At 43.6% G+C, this 6,980-nt stretch overlaps 1 pseudogene; it reads right to left on the bottom strand.

The window, feature by feature from the left end:
* Nucleotides 1–892: 892 nt before the first annotated feature.
* The window catches only part of LOC112269366, a 40,099-nt pseudogene continuing 34,011 nt past the window's right edge, over nt 893–6,980 (bottom strand).

The following is a 6,980-nucleotide window of genomic DNA, read 5'->3' as shown; positions in this document are numbered from 1 at the left end:
CCCAACAAGCACCTTCTGGGATACCTGAAAAACACCTTTATGATCACCCAGTTACGAGATGACGGTTGATGCCCACAAAGTATTCTTCCGGTACTAGGGAGTGGCATGATCTCATGGTCTAAAGAAATAATACTTGACATAATAAAACATAAGCAACTTAAACTTAAGCGACACGATCAAAAGCTATGTTTAGGTTTGGGTCTGTCCATCACATCATTCTCCTAATGATATGACCTCGTTATTAAATGACAACACATGTCTATGGTTAGGAAACCTTAACCATCTTTAATCAACGAGCTAATCTAGTAGAGGCGTATTAGGGACACGGTATTTGTTTATTTATCCACACATGTATTTGAGTTTCCAATCAATACAATTATAGCATGGGCAATAAACATTTATCAAGAACAATGAAATATGATAATAACAAATTTATTATTGCCTCTAGGGCATATTTCCAACAGTCTCCCACTTGCACTAGAGTCAATAATCTAGTTTACATTGTAATAAATCTAACACCCATGGAGTCTTGGTGTTGATCATGTTTTGCTCGTGGAAGAGGTTTAGTCAACGGGTCTGCGACATTCAGATCCGTATGTACTTTGCAAATCTTTATGTCACCATCCTTGACATATTCACGAATAGTGTGAAACCGGCGTTTAATATGCTTGGAATTCTTGTGAGACCTCGGCTCCTTGGCGTTGGCTATGGCACCAGTGTTGTCACAATAGATGTCCATGGGATCCAACGCACTCGGAACCACACCAAGTTCAGATATGAACTCCTTCATCCAAACTCCTTCCTGTGCCGCTTCTGAAGCAGCCACATATTCCGCTTCAGTTGTTGATGCTGCCACAACGCTCTGCTTGGAACTCCTCCAGCTAACTGCACCACCATTCAAAATAAATACGTATCCGGATTGAGACTTAGAGTCATCCGGATCAGTGTCAAAACTAGCATCGACGTAACCCTTTACGACGAGCTGTTCGTCACCTCCATAAACGAGAAACATTTCTTTAGTCCTTTTTAGGTACTTAAGGATATTCTTAACTGTTGTCCAGTGTTCCACTCCTGGATCACTTTGGTACCTGCTAGTCAAACTAACAGCATGACACACGTCTGGTCTAGTACACAGCATGGCATACATAATAGAGCCTATGGCTGAGGCATAGGGGATACTATTCATCTTTTCTCTATCTTCTGCCGAAGCTGGACACTGAGTCTTACTCAATGTCTTACCTTGCAACATGGGCAAGAACCCTTTCTTTGCTTGATCCATTTTGAACCTTTTCAAAACTTTGTCAAGGTATGTACTTTGTGTAAGTCCTATCAGGCGTCTTGATCTATCTCTATAAATCTTGATGCCTAATATGTAAGCTGCTTCACCAAGGTCTTTCATTGAAAAACTTTTATTCAAATAGCCTTTAACACTTTTAAGAAGTTCTATATCATTCCCAATCAGCAATATGTCATCCACATACAGTATTAGAAATGCTACAGAGCTCCCACTCACTTTCTTGTAAATACAAGCTTCTCCGTGAGTTTGAACAAATCCAAACCCTTTGATCACCTTATCAAAACGGAGATTCCAACTCCGAGATGCTTGCTTCAGCCCATAAATGGAACGCTGAAGTTTGCATACCTTATTAGCATCCTTAGAATCGACAAAACCTTTGGGCTGAACCATGTATAACTCTTCCTCAATGTGACCATTAAGGAACGCGGTTTTGACATCCATCTGCCAAATTTCGTAATCGAAAAATGCAGCAATTGCTAACATAATCCGAACAGACTTTAGCATCGCTACGGGTGAGAAAGTCTCATCGTAGTCAACTCCTTGAATTTGTCGAAAACCTTTTGCGACAAGTCGAGCTTTATAGACGGTAACATTTCCATCAGCATCTGTTTTCTTCTTGAAAATCCATTTGTTCTCAACGGCCTTTCGGTCATTCGGTAAGTCTACCAAAGTCCATACTTGGTTTTCATACATGGATCCCATTTCGGATTTCATGGCTTCTAACCATTTTTCGGAGTCTGGGCTCATCATCGCTTCCTCATAATTCGCAGGTTCATCGTTGTCCAACAACATGACATTCATGACACGAACATTGTACCACTCAGGAGTATTACGTGTTCTCGTCGACCTGCGAAGTTCAGTAGTTGTCTCATTCAAAACTTCATGATCATTATCATTAGCTTCCTCTCTAGCTGATGCAGGATGCACGGGAACAGTTTCTGGTGCTGCGCTACACTCAAATTCGAGAGAAGGTTCAATAACCTCATCGAGCTCTACCTTCCTCCCACTCACTTCTTTCGAGAGAAACTCCTTCTCTAGAAAGGACCCGTTCTTAGCGACAAACACTTTTCCTTCGGATCTGTGATAGAAGGTGTACCCAATTGTTTCTTTAGGGTATCCTATGAAGACGCATTTTTCCGACTTGGGTTCGAGCTTATCAGGTTGTAGCCTTTTTACATAAGCTTCGCATCCCCAAACTTTAAGAAAGGACAGCTTAGGTTTCTTGCCAAACCATAATTCATACGGTGTCGTTTCAACGGATTTAGATGGTGCCCTATTTAAAGTGAATGCGGCTGTCTCTAATGCATAACCCCAAAACGACAGTGGCAAATCAGTAAGAGACATCATAGACCGTACCATATCCAATAAAGTACGATTACGACGTTCGGACACACCATTGCGTTGTGGTGTTCCAGGCGGCGTAAGTTGTGAAACAATTCCACATTGTCTTAAATGCGTGCCAAACTCGTAACTCAAATATTCACCTCCACGATCCGATCGTAGAAATTTAATTTTCTTGTTACGATGATTCTCCACTTCATTCTGAAATTCCTTGAATTTCTCAAATGTCTCAGACTTGTTTTTCATTAAGTAAATATACCCATATCTACTCAAGTCATCTGTGAAGGTTAGGAAGTAACGATATCCACCGCACGTTGTAACACTCATTGGTCCGCACACATCAGTATGTATGATCTCCAACAAGTCACTGGCCCGTTCCATTAAGCCTGAAAACGGGGTTCTAGTCATCTTACCCATGAGGCATGGTTCACATGTATCAAATGATTCAAAATCAAGTGATTCAAGTAGTCCATCAGAATGGAGTTTCTTCATGCGTTTTATACCAATATGACCTAGACGGCAGTGCCACAAATATGTTGAACTATCATTATCCACTTTGCACCTTTTGGCATTAACATTATGAATATGTGTGTCACTACTATCGAGACTTAATAGAAATAAACCATTCACAAGTGGTGCATGACCATAAAAGATATTACTCATATAAATCGAACAACCATTATTCTCTGATTTAAATGAATAACCGTCTTGCATTAAACAAGATCCTGATATAATGTTCATGCTCAACGCAGGCACCAAATAACTGTTGGGGAACGCGGTATGCTACGCTAGCACAAAATAAAATTTTCTACCGCTTCCGCCCGGATCAATGCTGTAGATAATGGATCACGAGATTACCACTAGACGCGCAGACCCGTAGCGGAAGTAGAGTCGATGTAGCGCGTCGATGCCGAGTAGTCGAACAGCCTGCTCCTCCTCGCCGATCCCACGAACAGTTCGTCCAAGCGCCGCAGGTGCCGCGCCTCCGAGGTATCCACACGTACAGGGAGGAACTCCGTGCGGCGGACTGCTAGATCCGATCGCAAGGCTTTGGGCGTGGAGGTGCGACGGCCGAGTCTAACTCGCGTCTCAACTGGGGTTACCCTAGACGGGTTGGTCTCCTCCACTTATATAGACGTCCCTAGTGGGCTCAACACTTGAGGCCCATTAGGAGTCCAAGCCCGATACGAGTTGGATCCGATCCAACTCGGTTCCCACCCCTTAAGCGTGTGACCCTTCAGGTTCGCGGTCAGTCGGCCACGACTACGAGCTCGGACTGCGGGCCCGAGTAACACCTTACTCGTCCACTGGCACCGACTCAAGTTGCTCGAGTCTCTTCTCGTTCCTGTGATACAGATTCCCGAACGGGTTAACACTTAACCCAAGTCGCATGGCCATGCTTTCCGAATCTGATCACTCGAGAGGGCCCAGAGATATCTCTCCGAACAGGAGGGGCAAATCCCATCTTGATCAACCATGACTCGCAGTATGTTTCTCAGCAAACCCGAAAGCTACCTTTATAACCACCCAGTTACGGAGTAGCGTTTGGCAACCCCTAAGTAGGCCGATTCACATCCCAAGCTCATACGATGACCTCAGGTTTAGGACTGGCATATACATCGTACTTGAGACTAACCAATGACAATCATCTCGTTGTGTCTCAGTGCGGGTCTGTCCGACTCAACAATCTCATTGTCGAGTCCATGCTATCAGTCGGCAACACCTTGCCCTATGACTTGTGAAACATAGTCATCATACTGATTCACATTGCTAGTCTAGATTATGTGTCCGCATAACCTCAATGACTAGGGACCATTAGAACAACATCATAGAATACATAGTCTCACAAACAAATCACGTATTTATTGATACATATCAGTGATGATGTTCAAGGACAATAACAATAACTCATGAATACATAGGAAATAACATCATCACATGATTGCCTCTAGGGCATATCTCCAACAATAACAATTACTAAGGTTTAAAACTAATCCCGAAGATAAATGTAGAGGGAGCGTGCCGACGGCGATCACATCAACTTTTGATCCATTCCCGACGCGCATAGTCACCTCATCTCTTGCTAGTCTTCGTTTATTCTGTAGCTCCTGTTTCGAGTTACAAATGTGAGCAACTGAACCAGTATCAAATACCCAGGTGCTACTACGAGTACTAGTAAGGTACACATCAATAACATGTATATCAAATATACCTTTGACGTTGCCAGCCTTCTTATCTGCCAAGTACTTGGGGCAGTTACGCTTCCAGTGGCCAGTTCCCTTGCAGTAGAAGCACTCAGTATCCGGCTTAGGTCCAGATTTGGGCTTTTTCGCGGGAGTGGCAACAGTTTTGCCACCCTTCTTGAAATTTCCCTTCTTACCCTTTGCCTTCTTGAAACTGGTGGTCTTATTGACCATCAACACTTGATGCTCCTTTTTTATTTCCACCTCCGCAGTTTTTAACATCGCGAGGAGCTGAGGAAGTGTCCTATCCATCCCTTGCATATTGTAGTTCACCACAAAACTTTTATAGCTAGGTGGTAGTGACTGAAGAACCCGGTCAATGCCTAATTCATTAGGAATCTCAATTCCCAGTTGTCTCAGGCGGTCGGCGTACCCAGACATTCTGAGCACGTGCTCGCTAACGGAGCTGATGATATGGACATGCTAACCATGGATACGACCTTTGGTGCCCTCAATTCTATAATATTTGACAAGATTTATAATCAGGTGAATTCAAGTAGTAATTGTTTTCATTGTCATATTTATGAAGAGGCGGAGCTACTACTATCTTGTCTCGTTTTATTACGTAGGCATCTTGTCGAGCTTTTCAAGTCCAAGGTGAAGATGAGATACGATGGAGGCGAACGGGAGGGCCAACAAGAATCAAGCATTCATACAGCTGAGAGGGAAGGATTTAAAGTGTACTTTGCAACAAATCAAACGGCACATGATTCGGAGCTTGCTAGAGAAAGATATCACGAATTAAAGTTGAATCCGATTCGGGTCCGAGCTGCCAGGAGACCCGAATTTGTTTTAATCACCCAGGTCGCATCCGGAGTCCAAATCAAGCAAACAAGTACTTGTTGGAAAGGTAATTACAAGACCTTTCCAACGGATCTGGCCCCATCAAGAGATTCGACTCGAGCTGACCGTGGCGGACAAAACAAGCTGACGGATCTGTTTTTCTGTTTCCTAAAGAGTTGTAGTTTGTTAGGAAAGTTAGAGATAGAGTTGGATTTCGTACTCCTTATTGAAGGTGGACGAAAATATCTCTCCCTCCTCCTTTATATACCCCATGAGCCCCCCCTAAGGAGCCTTGGGTTTTGTTTAGTTAAAAGTTAGCCATCGCTACTACTTCGTGTAATCGCGTGTGTCGGTTAGACCACCTGTTTTACCGCTTTCGGAACCCGAACTTATCGTCTCGTTGAGACATTGGTTTGATATAGTATATTCGCAATTTTAGATTGCATCCGCTATTTATCTTGTTCTTGCTTGTTCTTCGATTGCTTGCAGGAACAAAGACCTTCGTGGTCAGGTTGATCGTGCCCCCGCGGGATCAATAACCTTCTGGAGTTGGTGTATCGATCGCTAAGGAGCTGCCTCCTAGGTTGTAGTCGGATCGTCAACGTCACCTCCTACCCAAATCGAGAGTTATCAATCTCATCAAAAGATCGGGCCACCCGCACACGTATCAGCTGTTCTCCTCCATCTTGCAGTTAAAGAACCTTTCGGAGGCATCATACCTCTCCGCACGGGCTTGGGTCTGAAATAAAGTATTCAGTTCCCCAATCATAGCATATGCCGAGTGGTGCTCAAAACGCTTTTGGAGCTCAGGTTCCATACCAAGCAAGAGGCCGCACCTAACTACATTGTGGTCCTCAGATTGAGTCAGCCAAACGTTCCTAACGTCAGCAGACTCAGTTGCTGCGGGTTCTGCACCAAGCGCTGCATCAAAAACATAAGCCTTTTTGGCAGCTTCGAGGATAATCCTCACATTCCGGAACCAGTCCGTAAAGTTGCTTCCATTGGACTTCAGTTTATCTTTCTCTAGGAGAGTATTCATATTGAACGTAGTACGAGCCATTGATCTACAGTATATTTGCAAAGGCAATTAGACTAAGTTCATGATAATAAGTTCAAGCTAATCAAATTACTGATGAACTCCCACTAAAATCAACATCCCTCGGGTTGTTTAGTGACACATGATCCAAATCCACTACACCAAGTCCGATCATCACGTGAGATGGAGTAGCTTCAATGGTAAACATCAGCATGTTGATCACATCATTCATATGACTCATGTTTAACCTTTCGGTTCCTTGTGTTCCGAGGCCATGTCT

Source organism: Brachypodium distachyon, chromosome 5 (genome assembly GCF_000005505.3).
Source record: "Brachypodium distachyon strain Bd21 chromosome 5, Brachypodium_distachyon_v3.0, whole genome shotgun sequence".
Lineage (NCBI taxonomy): Eukaryota > Viridiplantae > Streptophyta > Magnoliopsida > Poales > Poaceae > Brachypodium > Brachypodium distachyon.
Note: the sequence above shows the minus strand (reverse complement) of the source record. Positions and strands in the feature narration are given on the sequence as shown.